The 20,913-nt window shown below is 48.5% G+C and overlaps 1 protein-coding gene across 4 annotated transcripts in view; it reads right to left on the bottom strand.

The window, feature by feature from the left end:
• Window positions 1-20,913, bottom strand: part of UBASH3B (ubiquitin associated and SH3 domain containing B) — a 131,279-nt gene that overhangs the window by 33,477 nt on the left and 76,889 nt on the right. The gene's annotated exons all lie outside the window — the stretch shown is intronic.

Here is a 20,913-nt window from a genome sequence, read left to right as displayed (position 1 = left end):
CCATGCCATCTATTTTTAGTTATTTTCACATCAGACTTTTATTTCTGCTCCCTAAAGGTTGTCATGTCTCGCTTTTCCCTCCTTCCCTTTCACCCACTCCCTCTTCCTGACCCAGATCCCATACAGAGCATTTCTTACCCACAGCCCCTTGGCAAAGTGTGTTAGAAAGCGGTGCTGAGGGTATTAAGACTTGAGGCTAGATGCCCACAAGGACAATTAGTTTGGTTCAGTCCAGTGCCTCTTCCCACCCGCCTCCAACCACCACCACCAGCCTCAGACTGGATCCATTGTCTCCAGCTATTTTACAGACATCTTTCGGGACAAGTAGCCCTGGGTAAAGGGTATGCCGGAGGAGAAGGGCGGCCCTCACTCCCACTGCTGGAGAGACAAAGCCCTGTGAATGGTGGGGCAGTGTCACAGGGTGGTTCTCGCCACGAGTCATAGCCCAGTGCACAAGCACGTAAGTAGAGCAATTCTGAAACTTCAGACTGGTCTCCAAAAGCCAGATAGTTCTGGGTTTGCATCCAGCTTTGCTATTTGTGCATCCACTCATGCATTCAAGTTTATGTTTGTTCAAATTATACCTATCGAATTGCTATGACTTTGTCAGCACCGTGCTAGGCTCTAGGAATACAGGACAAAACAAGACTTCTATGGGCCCTGCCCTTGTGGAGTTTTCAGTGGAGCAGGCGTGACAATGTTAATTGCCCAGGTGGTTATTTAATTACGTTAGTGGTCAGTGCAACGAGGGGAGAGCGCAGGCAACCCTAAGCACATTGGACGGGGAGGTGGGGGGGTTTCATCAGGGAAGCGACATTTCAAGTGTGGCCTGAAGAACGTGGGCCCCCCTGGGGAGGTAGAGGTGGGCTGTGAGTGGGGGCTGTGGGGGCAGGAGACACCTAGTTCCTCTCTACAGTGAGGAACCTTGAACAGTGCCTGACACCCTGGAGGCGATCAGTAAACGATCATTCCTGCCCCTTTATGCTGCACCAATTCAGGGTCCGAGGGAGAGAGAAGAGGGGAGGAACTTCTAGTGTAAACTGATGCTCTTTCCAAGCACCCTTTTCCCAGCTGGCTGCTGACCCCAACTCCTCCTTCCTCATCCCTTCTTGGAGCAATGAGAACCGCTGATGGTGTGATGATGACCAGAGATCAACTGGAGGCGCAACACCTGGCTTCACACAAGGCGAAGTTCAGGCGAAGGAGGTCAAGGTCACAGCGGAGGCTTCAGCCTGGTTTGAGGCCAGCCATGGTGGTGCTGCTCCACGACCCAAAGAGAAATACCTTCCTTTCCTCCACGAAAATCTGAGCACAGATACCAAATGACCAGAATAAGGAAACTGCACAACTGAGTAGAACAGCATCCTAGAAGACAAGCTACTTACAGTAAGATGAGGTTTTGCAAAAGCAAGACAGACTCCTCAGAACTCCTTGGAACAGAAGCTGGTGCGGAAAAGGCAGGAAACACAGGGAACCCCCTCTTTCCTGCCACACATCTCGCTTTTTTCAGATCCTGAAGCCATGCACCCACAGAAGAACACAAAGCATGGCCTTTTAGAGGTTAGACTCTCTGAGGGATTAAGGTCACCAAAAAAAGACTTATTGTTTCAGAAACAATTGGGAAAAGGAAAACTCATTTGTGGTCCAATATGCTATTTATATAAAGGATCCAGTTTCTTTTTTTCTAGGCTCTTCCCCCAATGAAATATATCTGACTGAAATTTTATTTATTTTTCCTTAGCACTAGGAGTATATTCCTTTGGAAATGAAAAAACTAATTAAGTTATGGTCCCTGTAACTCTAAAGACAAGTTTTGGAGAGGATTCAAAGATACAATTGAGATAGATAGATAGATAGATAGATAGATAGATAGATAGATAGATAGAAGGTTTGGGGGATAAGGCTGTGGAGAAATGTTAAGGAGACCCAAGTTCTTTCTGAAGACGAGTCTGAAAGGGCTTCAGTTTTGTGTCTGGTTATCATATCTGATGTACCTTCTCCGATGAGGGTACGAAAAATAAGCTCTGGCTACAACACAAAGGACTCCAGTTAGACACCAGAAAGAACTTCCTGGCAGCAACGTGCTATAAAAGTGGTTTTTTGTTTGGCTTTGTTTCTAGGAAGTTGTTACCGATCTGAAACAGGTGTGAGATTCTTGAGGCAGGAGGCCGTAGGAGGAGGAACAGCCCTGCTTCCCAGGGGTCACAGCCACCGGCAGAGCTGCTGCCTCACCCACTGCCAGGCTGATGGCGGTTTGGGCTGAGTTTGTTCCCAGAACTCTGCCCACAGAACAGACTGCACACGGGCAGTGGCAGAACACATCTCCCTGCTCCAGCCCCCTGAAGAAAGACTGTTGCCATAGAGTTCCCACCTCCGTGGTCCATCCATGGGGCCAGTGCCAAGAACAGTGGGGTGTGTGGGGTGGACCCCAAAACACCAGGCTGAGCCTAAACGGCTGCTACCCTCAGAGTGACTCAGACACTGGCAGTGCCTGCTGGGGACCTTGAGCAGATAAAGGGGGAGTATCCCTGTCTGCTCAAAGGAGAGCAGTCCAGCCATTGGATTATAGCAACCAGTGATTCAGGTGGGACTCCCATGGCTGGAATCAGCAGACAGCTGAACTACTGTAGTTCTATTACATGAGAACACAAATTTGACTCTTGACCCTGGTCCTAATCTTCCCAATTACGTCTAGGGTTCACTCTTGGAGGAGTGCAAAAAAACAAAAAACAAACAAACAAAAAAAAAACAAAAAAAACAAAAAACATAACAAAACGAAAGCAAACCCTTATGCCTCCTAATGATGGGGAAGAACAGCATAAATCATATAAAAGCAATGGCTCATCAAAAAATCGGGCAAGCAGCTGCAAGGAAATTAGCCAGCTGGGGACGAATGGGCAGCACCCACTGATTGCCTTGCTTCACTCCGGGAGATCTCCTCCCCACTGTCTGCTCTCAGCTCTACAGAGTTTTGGGTTCGCGGTGGCTCTGGCCCAGGGCCACGGCTCTACCCTACCACCAGGGTCACATGTTGCCCTCCTTCCTTTCCCTTTCCACCTGTGGGAGACCAAGCAGCATCACTTCCCCCTCCCACCCGCCTTCCCTCCTGCTTTTCTTCCTTCCTATTCTCTTTTTTCCCTTCTCCTCCCCAGGAGCTCTTACCAGGAAACCAAATGTAAACCAAAGATAAAACCCAGAGTTGATCAAGTGTCATTTTCTGATCTAAAGTTTGATATGCAAATCAATGTGATACACCACATCCACAAAAGAAAGGACAAAAACCACATGATCATCTCGATAGAAGCAGAAAAAGTATCTGATAAAATTCAACACTGATTTATGATAAAATCTCTTACCGAAGTGGGTATAGAGGGAACATACGTCAACATAATAAAAGCTATTTATGACAAACCCACAGCCAGCATAGTACTCAATGGTGAAAAACTGAAAACTTTCCTGCTAAAATATGGAACAAGACAAGGATGCCCACTCTCACCTATTCAACAGTCTGTCCAACATAGTCTTGGAAGTCCTAGCCACAGCAATTTGGCAAGAAAAAGAGATAAAAGGGGTCCAAATCGGAAGAGAAGAGGTGAAACTGTCACTATGTGCAGATGATATGATACTGTATATAGAAAACCGTAAGCTCCACAAAAAAATTACTAGAGCTAATAAAAGAATTCAGTAAGGTAACAGGATACAAGATTGACATTCAAAAATCAGTTGCATTTCTTTACACTAACAGTGAATTAGCATGAAAAGAAAGTAAAGAAATGATCACTTTTAAAATTGCATCTGAAACAATAAAATACTTAGGAATAAATCTGACCGAGGAGGTTAAAGACTATACTTGGAGAACTACAAAACATTGATTAAGGAAATTAAAGATGACTTAAAGAAATGGAAAGATATCCCATGTTCTTGGAATGGAAGAATCAATATCGTTAAAGTGGCCATACTGCCCAAGGCAATCTATAGATTCAATGCGATGCCTATCAAGTTACCCAGGACAGTTTTTTTTTTGTTTTGTGTGTGTGTGTGTGTGTGTGTGTGTGTGTGTTTTACAGAATTAGAACAAATGATCTCAAAATTTATATGGAATCACAAAAGACCCAGAATTTCAAAACAATATTGAAGAAAAAGAATGAAGCTGGAAAAATAACCCTCCTAGACTTTAGACAATACTATAGAGCTAAAGTAATCAAAACAGCATGGTATTGGCATAAAAACAGACATATGAATCAATGGAACAGAACAGAGAGCCCAGAAATAAATCCACAGACCTATGGTCAATTAATCTTCAACAAAGAAGGCAAGAATATACAATGGAGAAAAGACAGTCTCTTCAGCAAGTGGTGTTGGGAAAACTGGACAGCAGCATGTAAATCAATGAAGTTAGAGCACTCCTTCACTCCATACACAAAAATAAACTCAAAATGACTTAAAGACTTGAATATAAGACAAGACACAATAAATCTCCTAGAAGAAAACATAGGCAAAACATTCTCTGACACAAATCTTAGCAATGTTCTAGGGCAGTCTACCCATGCAATGGAAATAAGAGCCAAAATAAACAAATGGGACCTAATTAAACCTATAAGCTTTTGCAGAGCAAAGGAAACTATAAGCAAAACAAAACAACAACCTACGGACTGGGAGAAAATATTTGCAAATGATGTGACTGACATAGGCTTAATTTCCAGAACATATAAACAGCTCATACAACCTAATAACAAAAAAAACAAGCAACCCAATTAAAAAATGGGCAGAGGACTTAAACAAGCAATTCTCCAATGAAGACATACAAATTGCCAATAGGCACATGAAAACAATGCTCAATATCACTAATTATCAGAGAAAAGCAAATCAAAACCACAAAGAGGTATCACCTCACACCAGTCATGATGGCCATCATTCAAAAGTCCATGGGTTTAGACATAGAATACAAACTTGTGGTTGCCAAGGGGGAAGGGGTGGGAAGGGATAAACTGGGAGTTCAAAATTTATAGATACTGACAGGCATATGTAGAATAGATAAACAAAATTATACTGTATAGCACAGCGAAATATATACAAGATCTTGTGGTAGCTCACGGCGAAAAAAAATGTGGCAATGAATGTATGTATGTTCATGTATAACTGAAAAATTGTGCTCTACACTGGAATTTGACACAACATTGTAAAATGACTATAACTCAATAAAAAAATGTTAAAAAAAAAAAAGTCCATGAGTTACAAATGCTGAAGAGGATGTGGAAAAAAGGGCACCCTCCTACACTGCTGGTGGGAATGTAGTTTGGTGCAGCCATTATGGAAAATAGCATGGAGATTCCTCAAAAAACTAAAAATAGACTTACTGTATGATCCAGCAATCCCACTTCTGGGTATATATCCGGATGAAACTCTAATGCGAAAAGATACATGCACCCCAATGTTCATAGCAGCACTGTATACAATAGCCAAGACATGGAAGCAACCTAAATGTCCATCGACAGATGAGTGGATAAAGAAGCTGTGGTATATTTATGCAATGGAATACTACTCAGCCATAAAAAGGAATAGAATAATGCCATTTGTAGCAACATGGATGGACCTAGAGATCATCATTCTAAGTGAAGTAAGCCAGAAAGAGAAAGAAAAATATCATATTACTCATATGCGGTGTCTTAAAAAAAAAAAAGGATACTAATGAACTCATCTACAAAACAGAAATAGACTTACATAGTAAAAAAATCTTATGGTTGCCAGGGAAAGGGGGTGGGAAGGGATAAATTTGGGAGTTTGTGATTTACAAATGTTAGCCACTATGTATAAAAATAGATACAAAAAGTTTCTGCTGTACAGCACAGGGAACTATGATCAATATGTTGTAATAACCTTTAATGAAAAAGAATATGAAAACGAATACACGTATGTATGGGCATGACTGGGCCATTGTGCTGTACACCAGAAATTGACACATTATAACTGATGGTACTTCAATTAAAAATAAATAAATAAATAAATAAATAAATAAATAAATAAAATAGATAAACAAGGACCTACTGTATAGCACTGGGAACGATGTTCAGTTTCTTATAATGAGCTGTAATGGAAAAGAATCTGAAAAAATATTTACATATGTATGTATATGTATAACTGAATTGCTTTGCTGTACACCTGAAACTAACATTGTAAATCAACTACACTTCAATAAAAAAAAATAAGAATTTAAAAAAAAAAAAAAAAAGGGCTGATGGAGGAAGGCAAGACACAGCAAGGTATGTGCAGGGAAGTTAGAATTTGGTGACCCTAGAGCAAAAGTGGTAAAGCTGGAAGAAGGTCAAGATGAACCTGAGCAGGGAGGCAGGGGGACAGCTCCCAAAAGTGTCTGCTGTTTAGAGAGCTCGGGGAATGATGCAGTGGGGAACAATGAAGTCAAGCATGATCAGATTTGCAGGTGAGTGATGGATTTAAGGGAGAGAAACTGTATGCTGTTTAGAAGGCCTTGATGGTAGATCAGAAGGAGGACACTGAGAGGGTGAACTATAAGCAGGATGTTGGGAAGGATGTTTGGCTTGTTGATTGAATGAAACTTGGAGACGGACTAGGAATGGTAACTTGAACACCTGTGTGGATGGTGGAGCCATCCCTGAGAGAGAATGCAGGGGTGGAAACAAGTTTGGGCTGGAGTGGTAGTGGGTGGGAGATGAGTTCCCTGGAGAACCTGGGGGTCTGGGCTAACTAGAGCTACACCAAGTATCGCGAACAGACACGGGCGAGTTGCCACGTGCTGTACTCTGAAAGCTTTCTCTGTTACCTTGACCATGAGTCCTGGTCTCTGTTTGGAAGCCAGAAGTTGCTTTCAGGCTGCTCACTGGATTCCTGCCTCCTGTCTAAGGAATACCTTCAGCTCCCAACTCGTTCAATACTGACGTCAGTAAATATTCAAGCCATCCCTGGCTCATGCAGAAGGGTCACCCCTCCCGCCAGGTTCTCCAGGGCAGCTCATCTCTCACAGTCCTTCGAAGGACAGTTCAGCCCCTATTTTATTTCACTTGACACAACTCAGAAGTCTGACACCTGCAGTGAAAAGCAACGGGCAGCATCTATACTAATGGAAATGGTAATATATTCCCTTAAAATCTAAGATCTTGATTCAATTAAGTAGGAAACGAATTTGTTGAGCTTTCCAGTTACTTGAAGTTGCTCAGTCCTGGGCTTAGGACTGCTGGTAGCTGTGTGCTCGTGGCCTCAGGATCCCATCCACTCTGTGCATTCGTTCTCTGTGACCTAGGACTTTTTTTGTGTGCAAGAGAAGAGACAAGGGGTCAAGTATGTAATCCTCCAAGTGGATAAAGCTTCCTGTGCAACTGAAATTAAAATACATCTTTCTTTCATGTAGCCAAGACAGTCTTGAATTTTAGAAACATTTAATGCTGATAGAAGATTTTAAAAAATGTTCTCAGTGTCCAGGGTACCAGTTGTCAAATCTTCCACATGTAACACTGTGAATTCAATTAAAAGATGACCTAATTCATCAAGATCTCTCATTCTTTTCCCTGGAGCGTCACCAGGCTGGGGGATGGGCAAACTTAGCTAAAGCCCAGCTTCTGTTTTTCCTAGTCAGAGAGTCTTAGTCATATAATGAGGCCGCTGGTGCCACTAAAGTTGAGGAATTCTTTTAGGGTGTATGTGAAAAACAGACGCTGCTTTGTAATGTGGTTTTACGTAGAAACAGCAGTGACTTTCATTGTGCCCCAGGAAGTGTCACCTGCTCAGGGCTGACCTTCTTCATGGATTTGAGGCAGCTTGATTCTGCCTGAAGCTGACAGCTACCCTGAGAACAGAGGGCAGGCAGGTAACTCTGCACCTGTTTTTTTCAGTAGGAGAAAAATAAGGATAAGGAAGTCACTGATGGATGTACCAGGCACATAGGCGTTAAAGCCGCCTGATAATTGGTGAAGCTGGTATTGTTAAGGAGCCTCCCTGGACCAGGATGGCTCTCCCCTGACAGGTCAGCTTGGCCAGTCATCTCTGTGGTTGTCCCAGTCCCGGGGCTGGTTCTGGACGCTCTGACAAAAGTCTGCATCCATCAAAGGCATAGACTGAGTAGTCGAAGCATGAGCCTGGAACCCTGGGGGGCATCTCAGCCAGTGGCCTCCAAACCTTGTCGGGAGAACCAGAGAGAAGTGGCCCCTAAACCTCTCACTGGGGGTCTGCTCCAGACTCCTGGGGTACCCTTCCAGGTTGGAACGTGACTTCTTGGCAGGAGAGAGTATCCCCCATGTGCAGAGCCCCTTGGTCAGGAGCAGCAGGGTATGAGGATGGGGTGGACAGACACAGAAGACAGAGCAGACAGGAGGAGTCCAGGCCCCCGTGACCAGCGATGGGAGATGCTTAGAGAGCAACCAGCTTAAGCCCCTGAAATTCACATCCTGCTGCTCCTCTCACTCATTATTGCCCGTTAATCGAGACTTCAGTTTCTGATATGGTTACCCTCTCGGTTACCAGTGGCTAGTAAGATCCTTATAGATTTAATCCCACTTTTATTGATGGCCAGAGGCCTCACAAATGCAGGGGAGCATTTGAGGAGCGGCTAAGAGCCACACAAGTCAAGAAGGGGGCGGAGGTGCTATTCCAGCCGAGCCTTCCTGGCTCGAGTGAAAATCAAGGATTGGCCAAATACTGTTGCCCCAGGGGACCCTTGCAGGAGCTAGAACACAGGACCCAGTTTTCAGCTGTTGTTTCCCAAAGGAAGTCATTTCTCCAAAGGTGGTGAAAATGCCCAAACAAGAAGGTTGAGATAGAGAGATGTGACATCTGTCAAGTGTTTTGAGGTCCTCAGAAGCAACTGTAAGTGATAAACAGTGATCCCATGACTGGAAAGGATCTTGAGACCATCCTGTCCCTTCCTTCTGATGACCAGAGTTGTACCCCTTCGAGTTTGTGCCTTCGAAGGAATCTTCCCTGTTCTTACTCTACCAGGTACAAAAAAAAACCTTTTAAGAAAAGGGAGTCAGCAATGTTCCTTTGCTACCTAACAGCCCTTGTGCTTGGAAAGTTCTTTGCACAAAGTCCTTCCAACTCATGCCGCATTTTCTGTACCTGGTAGAGTTGGCCACTCTTTTCCTATATAAACAAGTCATTTATTCCATCCCTTTCACACAAGGAATTCTGGCTGCTTTTGGCCACCAAGGCCAGTGAGACAGGCTTGCGAAGAGCGGGGGCAGTTCAGTTTAACAACCTCATCTCTGAAGTCGCTGCCGGCTCTGGTTTCCTCCCTGTGAAGCTGATGGAAGGCAGTGGAGAGGCCGTCAATACACATAAACCATAATGGTCCTACCCATTTCCTTTGGAGGAAATGAACCTAATGGAGAAAGATATATTGATCATAAAGACCCGACTTCAGAATCAGTCTCCTGGCAGTGAACCCCTTCAGCTGGCTGGGCTAATGGCCTGTGCTTTCGGCCGCTGCGGCCTGTCTGAGAGCCGTCCATCTAATAATCAATGGGCGAGCAAGCCCGCCGGGGGGCCGGGGACGCTACCATCAAAAGGCCCTCTGACGGGAGGAAAAAGCTGTGGGCTTTTAAAAATATATATATATAAAGCTAATCAGAGAAGGAAAAAAGGTTGCTGAGCTATTTGGGGGCTTAAGAAGGGCTTCCTGTGGAAGAGCTCCAACCTGCCATGATGCCCGCCTTTCTCCCCCATCAGCAAGACTCAATTGTCCAACGCATAAAGAGCCTGTTAAGCAGCGCTCCTCGGGGGCTGGCTAGCAGGGACAATGTGGCCTAGGGTCCCTGATGCTTTTAGGTGGCTGGGCTCAGGAGCCCACGTGGAGAGGCCCCGTTTTGTTCTTGCTCGGAAGGGGCTGGAGCTCTGGCCTCTGCTGGAGGGAGGCAGCAGTTTGTCATTGGGAGACCAGCCATTAGACCACGGGTGGTGACTTAAGAAAACACACTTCTCCTTGCCTCTGTTGTAAGTCTCCCTAGGATCCAGACAAGGCCCTGCCTCCCCCTCGGATCAATGAGTGTTTGCACGGAGGCACAAGGGAGCCTTTGCAGGATAAAAGGAACCCGTTCTTGGGAGCCCAGCTCTGACTAATTGCGGAACTGTGGACAAGTTAATTATCCTAAGATTCATTTCCCCAGTCTCTTAAATGGGGATGACAATACCTACCTTGCAGGACCGAACGATGATGAATATCAATGTCAGAGAACGTATCTGAAGAGCTCGGCACAGCGTCCGGCATGTACTAGGCACTTAGAAATCACATTTGCATATATGCCTGCGCATATTAGTTAACAGTCTTTGCAATTCTCCCAGAACAAATGCCTGTAAGTTCCAGGCTAATAGGAATCCTTCAAGACTGGGCATCAGAAGGCCCAGATCCCCTCTCTTCTGAAACAAGCTACAACCCTCTGGGCAGGTCTTGACGAGTATACGAGATCTGAGGGGAGACAAAATCTCTCCAGATGAGGCAGTACCACAGGGAAAGGCGCCGAGGGAGAGGCAGCCAGAGATGTGTGGCTGGTGCAGAGAAAGTCCACAGGAGGTTTCCTGGGGGCGTTGGGGGACACAACCCAGACTGTGGGGAGGCAGGCAGAGAGTTTAGACTCCGTAAGGAAGGACGTTGGGAGTCACTGAGAGGCCCGGGGCAGGGGAGGGACAGTTCCTGCTCCCTGAAGGAAGCCAAGGAGAGGAGAGACCACCCTGAGCTGGGGGTCCACAGTCACCAGGCACAGGGGAGAGGCTGGCCAGGGTTCCCTTTTCCTTCTCCGATCTTGTTACTAGTGCTCCCTGTGGGGCCTGCATTCCCCACTCTGCAGAGTAAAACTGTCTGAACCACCTCCCAGGAGAACAGGATAAAAGTGTCAGAAGTTCAACCCACTGCACATGCTCAGCTGTTACAACTCCCTGAGCAACAGGGGATCAGAAGCTGCCTCTGTTTTGCCGGAAGACATGCAGCAAGCTGAGGACACAGGGATCCCAGAATCAGATGAAATGAAATCACGAATGTCACAGTAACCCTTGGCCCAGTCCCCTGCCTAGAATAGGTGCTCCATCGGTGTGGCCACGACTTATCTCTTGATGACTAGCTCCTCTGTCCTCTCCGGGGCTTCACCATTTCTGCGTGCTTTCATGCACTTTTCCTCCTCTAGGAGAGACCTGGGGGTGGAATGTGGGTCTGTGCTCTAACTAGCCGCTCTGTTCAGTTTCACATGAAGGCATCAGCCCCAAAGATTCTGTTTCTAGGTTACGGGTTCTATAGAAAACCATGGGAATCAGGCAGCCCTGGAGGGGCAGCGTCTGTTGTCCCGAGTCTCTGCGTCCCTGCAGAGGAAAGTCCAGCTGGCGGGGGGGCAGAGGTGTCTGCTGCATAAAAGAGGCTGTGTCCCTGTGGGACCAGGTAGAGGGCAGGAGGTTAATTCGGAGCCACGGGGAGCCCTGAGTGCTCTGAGGTGTGCAGAAGGCAGGAGAGCTTCTGCAGGAAGATACAGAAAGCCAAGAAGTGACTGTCCTCGGGGAGGCAGGACCTGCCTGGGGAGGAGGAGGAGGATGGGGCTCACTGCTAAACACAACGGTAGTGATGAAGCTTTCCTCTTACAGAATCCCTCCTGGATCCTCCTAACAGCCCTGAGAGGTGGGCAGAGCATCCTCCTTGTTTTCATTTCACAGCTGAGAAGGAGGCAACAGAGAGGTTAAAACGCATGCTCAGCTCACACAGCAGCAGATGGCAGAGGTGTGACTAGAACTCTGCCTGTTCTTGCCCAGCGCTCTGAGGTCTGTGAGGTCCCTGGTTCTGGGAGCTTAATCTTGACCGCAGCAACTGGCAAGTGGGGTTTAACACACAGGGAGGGAACAGCCCCTCTTCCACCCCACCAAAAAGACTCTGGGAGAAACACACGAAAATGAAGAGTCATTTCAGGTTGCAGACACTGATTTCTTCCCCCCTCCTCTCTCTCTGAGCCACTAGAATCAGCTAAAAATACTTAAACATGGGTGATTTTTTAGTCCTTCGGAAATGGTTTCAGCCCAAAGCTACATGAGAGACTCTGACTCACAGCATTTGTGGGTCAGAGAAAAGCACACAGACCAAACAGAGCCATTGTTGCCAGACACCGTCGCCAAGTCCTGCTTCACACAAGTGGTCTGTTCGCTCATGTGTAGTGAGTGTGGGCCGGGAGCTGGGCACCGCACTAAACATTTTAAATATAAATGATCTCGTGCAATTGAGGTAGGTGCTGTTATTGCCCTCACTGTACAGGTGAGAAAAGTGAGGCTTAGAGCAATTGTAGGACGTGGCCCGGGTCCCTCAACTGGGACTGAGCGGATGCTCAGCCGCTGGACCACACGGCCTCCTGGGCAGACGGCCATCAGGACCAGCGCGGCCACCTTGCTTCTGACCACAGTGAGTGAAGCGCAGGGACAATCTTCCATGGGAACTGGCTTCAAACCATGACGGCGTTGCTTTCTCAGTCTAACCCTCAGCCGTTCATTTGTTTGTTCCTTCACTCCATGCAACACTCCTTCATCGGCATGCACTGTGTCCAGCTCCGTTGCCAAACACTGCATTAAGTGAATATAAAGACAGGAAATCGTGGCCCCTGCCCTCCAGGGAAGTAAGTCATCCCATGACGACGTCAACAGATATTGGAAGGAGGAGGATGCTGACGTTAACAGAGCCCCTGTCATGTGCTGTGTATCTACAGATACACAGCTTATTTAATCCTTAAGCCAATTTGGTGGAGTGGGTATTCCTGCTTCCATTTTACACACGATGAAACCGTGGTGTAGAAAGACAGGCATCAGTGTTCAAGGCATGCAATAAGTCCACGACAGTTCTGGGATCAAAACAGGCCTTATTTTCAAATTCATGTCAAACTCATGTTCTGCTCAGCACCCCCCCCCATGCCTCTCCATCCATTAAGTGATTGAGGTCGGTTTCAAAGGTGCACGTGGGCAAACAGATTTAAGCGCTGGCTTTGAAGAATTAAGCTGAGAGTTTTCTACCAGGAGGACAGGTTGTTATCAGGGGATTCTTGGCTGGACCTTTAAGGAGGCTGTAAGGCAGAGAGACATCACTGAGTCATCGGTGTGTACCCAGGTCTGCCAGAGCCGATCCTGTTCCACTGGCCACCTATTTCGGGAGGTATCTGTGGAGCCCACAATCCACGCAGGCAGAAGATCTGGACAGTCTTGGAGTCCACCGCATGAGTGATGAGCGCACTTACAGGTGTAATACAAAAAGAGGTGTCAGGAAGGGTTGCAGGGACTCAGGGCAAAGGGGGGTTGGCTAGTTTAGACACTTGCTGCCATTCAGGGGTCCGTCTAAAGCACGCCCATCCTATTTGTAAACACCATCATCTCTAAGAACACGTGCACCCCTTACCACGCACCCCGCACCTCCCATGGCCTCGTTCTGCCGACTCTTCAGCCTCACCCTCGCGCATCCTGGTCCCTGGCTCTTGTCTCTCACCCCACACCCTTCTCCTATTTGCTCCCATTTCTGCAAGGCTGACTCTACCCTCAGTTTACCTGGCTGCTTCCTACCTATGTTTTAACATTCCCCGTGGGTTTTGTCCCCTCTGGAAGCTGTCCCCGACTGGTCTGGGCACCCAAACCACACCATCCACCCTGCATTACACTTAAATGAGTTGTCTTCCATGATGACTGTGAGCTACCTGACGGAGAGACCGTCTCTTACATACTTTGTAGTCCTAATAGCGGGTCTAGTCTTTGGCACATAGTAGGTGTTAAATAAGCTTTTTAAAAAAGTGAACTTCATGAACATGTTAAAGGTACAGATATCCGGTGTGGTGTCTATGGTGATGTCTCAGTGGTCCCTGCTTCCCGTGTGTAATCCTCTCCCACAGAATGCAGGCGAGACCCATGCTTGGCTTCTGTCCACGAGAATGTGGCCAAGGTGATGCTGTCCCTCCCATGATTAGGTTACCTTGTACAGCCAAGGGGATGGCTGTCACCTTTGCGATTCCATTGTGCTACACATACAAGACTCTAAATGCCTCACTCCCCTGCTGGCCCTGTGAACTGCCTATGGAGAGACCCAGGTGGCAGGGAAATGCAGGTGGCCTCTAAGACCAGAGACTGGCTTCAAGCTAACAGCCGGCAAAAAGCTGGGGCCCTCCGTCCTACAACCAACAGGCAATGAATTCTGCCTGCAACCTGAATGAGGCTGGAGGTGGACCCCAGCTGAAGCTCCAGATAAGAACACAGACCAACCCACAGCTTCATTGCAGGCAGACTCTGAGCCAAGAACCCAGCCAGCCTGGACTCCTGGTCCACAGAAACTGTGAGACAATAAACATGTGTGTTTTTAGTCACTAAGTTTCTGGTGTGGAGTGACAGGAAATGAATGGGTGTCCAGCTTTTCAGGAAAGGGACGCTAGGCAGGGAAGTAACATCGATTAAGCGTTGGCTGATACAGCTGGTGAGACCAACCCCAGCCTTAAGGAGAAACCTAGGTGTTCAGTGCAGCAGATGGGAGGAGGCGTCAATCTCAGAACCAACTGAAACTGGCTGATCTGATTCCTTCATCATGAATACATCCTCATCTCATTCCTGCCACCATTTAAACCTGATTTAGGCCATTACATGGCCAAGAGTCATAGCTTGGTACTTAAGGGAGGGGTCGAATGGAGCGGCCAGGACCCAGACTTGGAGTCAGACAAAGCGGGGCTGGAATCCAGATTCAAGACCCTGCGGTCAACGACCTGACTTCTCTGAGCTCAGTCCCCTGGGTGACTGAGGCAGGTCACAGCGCTCTGTTACAGTCATGCGAACCAGCATGAAGAAGTGGCGATTTCGAGGTCTGTGTTCCGCAGCCCCTGGTTTGCTCCCCACCCCCACCGCAAACTGCCTTCCCCAACTTTCCCGACTCCAAGGTTAAGCTCGCTTGGGGATTCTCCTGGACGCAACAGTTCTTGGCTGATGCCTGGAAGGTGTGCGCTGCAGCTGACATCCCAGGAAATTCTACCCCGCCTGTTCCAACGCGGCGAGGCTGCTGAGAGGTCAGGCTCCATTTCCTGAAATGACTTACTGCTTCCCCTTTCATGGGGGCACCTTCTGTATTGTCAATGGAACTTTACCAAACATGCCGGGAAGTGAGAGCGTCCCAGCTCCCTGGGCCACCTCTTGTCTGCTGGCCCGACTCTAGTTCCCAGACCATCACCCCTTTGCCACAGTGTCCTGACCCCTGGCCTCGGCGCCCAGAGCTCACGCAGGGAATCAGGCCATGTCTCCTGGCCGATAAGCACACTGCCACCCTGGGCAGCCCGGGGACCCTCAGGAAGCCTCACTCAAAGGAGGAGCTGTTTTGCTTTGTTTTGTTCTGAAGTAAGTTCTTGTCTTCTCACTGGGCTTCTGAGCACTTTGAGCCTTTCCAACTCATGAGGCCTCCTCCTCCCTCAGGGCCGTAGGAGAGAAGGAAACAGGGACTGGAAAGCAATTATTAACTGCATACTTTGGATAGAGAAATACAGCCCATTCACCTAGGATCCCACAGTCTAGAACATTTAGGTTTATCAGATGTCTGCTAACATGCAGGACCACGGTGGGCACTCCGAGAGTCACAGCGTGTCTGTGTCTGTGGCTTCAGATTCTGCTGACAGTGGATGTATTAAGATACAATATTTAGGATGCTCACAGAATTTCAGGCCTTCAAGACCAATCCTCTCATGTGACAGATGCAGAACTAAGACCGACCGAGGGAAATGACTTGACAGGCCAGGAAGCCGGGTCTCCCAAGTCCCCAGGCTGGGCTCCTGGCACATTACTGGGTGTCTCTGCCTTTCTGCTGAGACCGCGCTGCTCGATTCCCTTTCCGTCTAGAACCACTTCTTGAGCTCCTGGGCAGGTGCTCATTTGCTGAGTGGTCTTGGGACCCCCTTCACAGGGAGCAGCACCAAGACACAACCTCTGGGCTTGCCGTGGGCCCCCGCAGTGCGGTCTTGGCAGGGCAGCCCTCCCGCCCCAGGTCCTTTGACCTCCTCCCCCTCCTCCCCCTACACCCCACCTCCTCCTCCCACCCCGCCCTACCGCGGCCCTCCACACCGGGGCACTGCTGCCTTTGCCAACAGCTAGACCCACCCTCCGGTGTGAAGGGAGCAGAGTCTGCAAGGAGCCAAGCTGCCCTGGCCCTGGGATGTAGGAACCACACGCTGGGAATGAATGGGGTGCTGCAGGGAGGAGGCAGGGGAAGGAGGAAGTGTCCCCCGCACCATCTGATCTAATCTTCAGGGCAGGTCTTTGAGATGTTTTACAAGATGAGGAAGCTGAGGTGTAGAGAGGGAGGCAGTGTTACTAGGCTGAAGCGAAAACACGTGCAAGCTTAAGAATCCAACCCAGTCACCGGCTCCAGGGATCAAGACGGAGGCCTGTATCCCCGCCGCACGCACAGGGCCTGACGCAGCTCGAGACAGCTCTGCATGACGTTCAAGGCCAAAAGCGCTTAACAATTTTTCACGCAGTTTATTTTTACTGCCACATTCAGATGTCACCCCTGACTACAGTCAGCCTTGATTTCTCTCAGGCCAACATAGGGTCATCTGATGCCTAAATGTGGGGCTTGATTCCTTCCGTCCTAATTAACTGACCCTCTGCCTCAACCAGCTCCTGAGTCGCCCAGACCACCTGCGTCCGGCACCCTCCATGGCAACAGGGAGAGGGGCGCTGCGGTGTTTGGATACAGACGATTTCTGACGTTAGCTCTGAACCCCAGGAAACAGGCAATCAAATTAACCAATGAGTAAGAAAACCAAAGCAGATTAGAATGAATTACCTATGCTTGGACCAGGCTTGTCTTTAGCCATGAGATTTACAAAAGTGCTTCTTCTGGTCTGTTCTCTTTTTTCTAAGTATAAATCCAGTCTTTATCGTAGGACTCTGAGCCTCAGTTGATGAAGGCTGTGTTGACTCTGTCCCCAGCCCAGAGAATCCTGTATGAGTCACTTCCCCCCTGCCTGCTTCCCCCTGGGCTGATAAGCCTCCCTCCCAGGGTGGGAGGGAGAGATAAGAGCAGAGAGCATGCCTTGCTCTGCAGAACCATTTTCAATGACATCGAAAGCTTTTCTGAAGCTGTCTGGGCGAAGCCCCTTCAGATGGTGCCAGACCATCACTCTGAGTGGCTACGTTATCTGGCCTGAGCTGCCTCCCCTAATCCATAACCTGATCCTCACTTTCCTGCCCCCTCACCGCCCCCCCCCCCCAAAGTATACAGTGCTCAGGCCCGTTCCACAGAAGGCTACAAGTCAAAAAGTCAACTGCTATCTGGGTTATCCGAGTCTTTTTCATGGACGAGGTGGGAAATTGAGAAGCTGAGTGGAGCAAGGGGATGCATGTTCCTTGTGCTTATGTATTAAACTGGGTTCGCGGCGCTGTGCAGTTGAGGTGACAGTGGGTGTCAGCTTCATTCAAACGTGCTTAAGAGCTCTGGGGAGTCAATGAAACTCATACTCAGCACTGGACTGTGAACGGGGGAGGCTAACGTGTCCATTTCACAGAGCAGGGAACTGAGGCTGAGAGAGGAAACAGGACTTCCTTAAGGTGGTGGGGAGTTGATACAGAACTAACTCTGAATCCAGGACTCACAAATCCTCATCATGTACCCGGCCCCACCGTGCCAACCTGTGTCTTCCCTCTGCCCCTTTGACTGTCTGTTGTGCTTCCCTGGGAGAAGAATGAGCTGGTGGTCCAGCCAGTTTTTGTCCTGGATCTGTCCCTGTGTGACCCTGGGCAAGTCCCTAACCTTCCTGGGACTGTGGAAAATGGAAAGGACTTCGATGGATCTCAAAGTCCCCTTCCAGTTCTCATAGCCTGTGAGCTCCGTGTCCTGTGGATTCTCTTTTCTTTCTACACACCAAGGGGAGGAAGCTGGGCTGTTCCCTTGCCCTTAAATGACAATGAGAAGTGCCAGGTGTGGGCAGATCACAAAGAGTGGCCGGTAAGGGAGGGAGGGAGAGAGGAGTCACGGAGAATCCTCAGGGGGCACTGACACTGGGTACAAAGCAGGGGTCACACTTACAATACCCCAAGCAACGGAAAGCAGGCATGTCAACTGCAGCCCTCCCTACAAGGGGCAGCTTCCAACCTCACTCTGCCTCATCCCAGCCAGAGGGGACCATATTCCCTCTCAGTCACTGGTGCTCAGTCTGACTCCTTCAGCTGCTCCTCGAGCTGCAACACAGGTTGGGCTCCTCCACCCACTGTTCTGTGTTCAGTAGTTAAGACCCGAAGAGAATGATCCTTCAGGAAAATGAGATGCCACTGTTAGCGCATCGCAAAGATGATTTCCTTGAGGAAGAGAAGGCTAAAAGGCCCATCTCCGCTTCTGGAAGGGCGGCCACGTGCCAGAAAGGCAGCCTCTATTATTCCGAGGAAAAGACTTATCTCGCCCTGTCGTTTGCCTTTCTTAGCAATTGAGTGTAAATTTTGGGATTCCCCTCACTGCTAAATCATTCAATGGGAACGGTCCTGGCCAATACGCTAGCCACTAGCCACGTGCAAAATAAAACGAAAAATTCAGTTCCTCATCACACTAGCTGCGTTGAAGGTACTGGTGGCTACCATGTTGGATGTGCAGATAGAAACATTCTCATTGCCACAGAATGTTCGAGTGGACAGTGATGCCCTCGAATGAAGGCTCTTCAGGGCAGGGACTTGGCCTTGTTCATTTCTAGATCTCAAGTACCTAGTCAAGTACCTGGCACATACTTGGCACTTAATTTATTGAATGCATTTATTGAATTCACGGTTTTGGAGGTTAGCTAGGACAGAGAATGTCAGCATAGTGACGCAAGTAATTCAAAATTGCACAGCAGACTTCTTCCAAGAATCTCTGACCTCCCCTAGTGTTCATTCTCTAAGAAGGTCTTGGGCCCCCGTTGGTGCTTCCCTAGCCTGGGTGCTAACAGGGACATGAAAAACAAGAGAAGAGGTCGTTAAATGTATCGGAAGGAACAGAGACTCTGGAAAGCGAGGACCAAGGTCTTAGTCCAGACTCCAATCACAGGAACAGGTCGGAGGGAGTCAGTCAGACCCTTCGAATCTCACTCTCTTAAGCTCTAAAGTGAGAGTAATAATACGCTCCCCAAAGAGTTGTTTATATGAACAAAAGAGATAATAGAACAGAAAGTACTTTGGAAACTATGAAGAGTTTGTGTCATCGACCTTGACCTCAAGTTGCTTTTGAGTCCCACTGCTGTAATCCTTAATTAAGAAACCTTTGTCTCACCCAACTGCTCTCCCTGCCTTGGGATCAGTACTTCAATCTGTCGTGCACACCTTCATGGAAGTATTTCTGCTGAAATACCACTGTTACCACGCCCCTGAGCGCCAAAGACTGCAGCGGCTCCTCAATGCCTATAAGATCAAGACCGATCTCCGTCCTCTAATATTTGATACTGTTACAAGCCCCATTTGCTTAGGGAGCTCCTATGTCATGATGATCAGATGGGACGTTCCTGAGGTGAGAAACATTGTTCCCAGTGCACACGTGCCGCCGCCCGACCCATGCCTTTCCCCCTTCCACCCCTTCAAATTGCACCTGCTCCCTCCAGCCCCCGATGACCCCCGCATCCTTAGTGCCTGACTTGTCTTGTGCACGATAAGTTCTTCCACGTGGGCTTGTTCTGATCACTTCACGCATCCACACTCGTCCACAACACCGGACAACACGCAAAGAAGGGAACGGTGCTTAGGCAGCGCTTGGTACCTTAGTGGTACCTAGGGATGGGGACGGCGGGGTTGGCCCTGTGGGGCTGGCTTTAAAAGAAGCCAGATCGATAGGGGACGGGGGAAGCCAAGAAGATTAGGTTTGTAAAGACAGTCCAACCAGCTTTGTGCAGGTGGACTAAGATTTTCCTTCAATGGACACCATGTTTTGGCACGCACATTTCCAGTGCCTTATGTTTACTAAGTAAGAAAGATAAATCATTTCCCCATTTTGTTATACTGTTGGTTGATATCATTTCAGCCCCAAAGAACAGAATTTGAGTTAGGTGAGGCTTTCCTTTGGAAAGCTGACTCCTCTTGGTTTCAGTCATTGGTTTCTCCCTGAATCGGTTTTGCCCCAGTGACCCCCCACTATTCACCTAGAGTTCTCACACTGGTCTGGGAGGAGGTGTCGCCATGATGGATGTGCTGTGGAGCCCGGTGACTTAAGATAACATGCCAGGGAAAAGTGGAGCGCCGTCAGTAGCCAAGATCATCCCAGAAGATGAGCCCAGGCGCCTAATCCAGGGCCAGGGCGTGTGGCCCCAGACAGCATCGTCTTTATAATAAACACCATCTTCCCCAGGGAGAAGAGGGTTGCAGCCAGGCGGCCACCGCCTGTGTGAGGCCTAAGCCAGCACGACAGTTCTCCTCTCCTCTCAGAGTGCCCAGTTCAAACCCCTAATTATAGGGCAGGCTAGAGCCAGGAGGGGGGTGCTTTGCTGGTGGCCCTGAAGCCAGCTGTCAGCCAGGCCACCAGCTTCTCTCAAATCGGCCACAACTGGTCTCAGACTGGAGTGAACCTCCATGTAGACAGATGCGCTAGAGGAATACGGGGGTGAGAGGTGCCCTCCAGGAGGGGAGAAGGTACGTCCCGTTGCTAAGAAGCTCCCAGGGCCGTGGAGAGCATTCTCCTAAGGAGAACTGGAAGGCTGGCCATTGGGGAAGATGCTCCTTCGCACAGAATTGGGGTTTCACTTTTTGGAGACCCAGCTGCCTCATCTAAAGAATGGAATATCTAATTCATAGGATAATTATGAGATAAATGTTGTTGGTATAACTTAAAAGCTCCTTGCTCTTGGCTGAGCACTGCAACAGATGGCACACTTTCTCCTAAAGCAGGAAGAAGCTGTGTGTTCTGAACAGCAGCGGCCCAAAACCTAGGGCTTGTAGAGTAGAGTTCTTCCTGCCTACCCGCCG

This window comes from Camelus bactrianus, chromosome 33 (genome assembly GCF_048773025.1).
Source record: "Camelus bactrianus isolate YW-2024 breed Bactrian camel chromosome 33, ASM4877302v1, whole genome shotgun sequence".
In the NCBI taxonomy this organism is placed as follows: domain Eukaryota; kingdom Metazoa; phylum Chordata; class Mammalia; order Artiodactyla; family Camelidae; genus Camelus; species Camelus bactrianus.
This window is presented reverse-complemented; position numbering and strand designations above follow the sequence as displayed.